Consider the following 1,715-nt stretch of genomic DNA (forward strand, 5'->3'; position numbering starts at 1 on the left):
CGACGGGCCGCGGCGCCCGCGGCGCCCGCGGCCGCGCCGCGGAGCAGGAAACGGGCCGCCGCGCCGTCGAAGAAGGCCGCGGCCGTCAAGAAGGCGCCCGTGGCCAAGCGGGCGCCGCCGCCCAAGAAGAACGGCGCGACGAAGAAGGCCAAGGCGAAGCCCGACGCGAACTGAGGCGCGCCTCCCTGTTGTCCCCCCGCGCGGGCGCGGCCGCCGCCGCCGGCGGGCCGCGCCGACGAGCCGTGCCGGCGCACCCGCCCCGCGGCCGCGCGTAAAACCGAAAGCACCGCGCTGGGGGGCGACGCTTTGGACTTCAACTTCTCGGCAACGTGTTCAAGGTGCAGCCCAGTTAGGCGATGCTGCGAGAATCGGCGCTTCGGTAGAACGCACGTATAGCTCGCGATGGTCTCCCTCAAGGAGCGCAAGGCGGCGCTGAAGCGGAAGCGTCCCGGCGGCAAAGCGGCGAAGCGGTCGCCGGCGCCGGCGGCCGCCTACGACGAGGACGACGCGATGATCGCCGCGCTCGAGAAGAAGCTCGGCGGGACGAAGAAGAAGTCGGCGCGCAAGGCCCTCGACGCGGAGTTCGCCGAGGACGGCTTCGGCGACGGCTTTATGGACTTCCTCGACAAGGTCGACAGCGTCGGCGGCGCCGAGGCGCCGGACGACGACGGCGACGACGGCGACGACGGCGTCGAGAGCGAAGAGGAAGAAGCGCGGGGCGGCCCGACCAACGACGACGCCGCGGACGACGGCCGGGGCGGGACGACGGTGCACTACGCGCCGACGCGCGGCGAGGACCTCTACGGGCGGTCGACGACGGGCGGCGCGTGGGTGCCGCCGAGCCTCCGGCGGCGGCTCGAGGAGAAGGGCTTTAGCGGCGGCGGCGGCGGCGCGCCGTCGTCGGCGAGTGCCGCGCTGATGGGGTGCCTGAACCGCGTCGCCGACGCGACCGTCGGGGCCTGCGCGGCCGAGATCGTCGCCGCGTACGGCGCGCACCCCGCGGCGGCGATCAACGCGGCCGTCGTCGCGCAGTGCGCCGCGCAGTGCCTCCACGCGAAGCAGTCCATGGCCGCCACGTTAATACCGCCCTACGCGGCCTGCGTCGCCGCGGTCCACGTCGGCGGCGGCCGCGACCTCGGGTCCGCGGTTTTGGAGGAGCTCCGGCGGGCGCTCGCGCCCCACGCCGAGAACGGCGCCGCGCCGGGCGGCGCCGCGCCGCCCCGGGTCGCCAACGCCGCGGCGCTCCTCGCGGCGCTCTGCGACTGCGGCCTCGTCAGCGCGGCGCTGCCCCTGAGCCTCGCCGAGGCGCTCGCGGGCCGCGGCGCCGCGGCGGACCTCGAGCTCGCGGCGCTCCTCGCCGCCGGGTGCCGCGACCGCGCGCGCCGCGAGCTCCCCGAGCGGCTCAAAGCGCTGCCCGAGAAACGCGGCGCCGGCGCCGACGACGCGCGGGCGCGCCACGCGGCGGCGGCGCTCGCCGCCGCCTGCGCGGCGACGGTGTCGAAGGGCGACCGCCCGGCGCGGGCGGCCGACGTCGCGCGGTCGAAGACGCTCCGCGCGGCCGTCGCGGCCGCGGCGCGCGCCGCGGGCGCGCGCCTCGCGCCCCTGGCCCTCGAGTGGGCCGACCTCCGGGACGCCGACGCCAAGGGCCGCTGGTGGAAGCAGGGCGCGGCCTGGGACGCGCGGCGCGCGACGGGCCGAGCGGCGGCGGCCCCGCC

This window comes from Aureococcus anophagefferens (genome assembly GCF_000186865.1).
Source record: "Aureococcus anophagefferens unplaced genomic scaffold AURANscaffold_3, whole genome shotgun sequence".
Classification (NCBI taxonomy): Eukaryota; class Pelagophyceae; order Pelagomonadales; family Pelagomonadaceae; genus Aureococcus; species Aureococcus anophagefferens.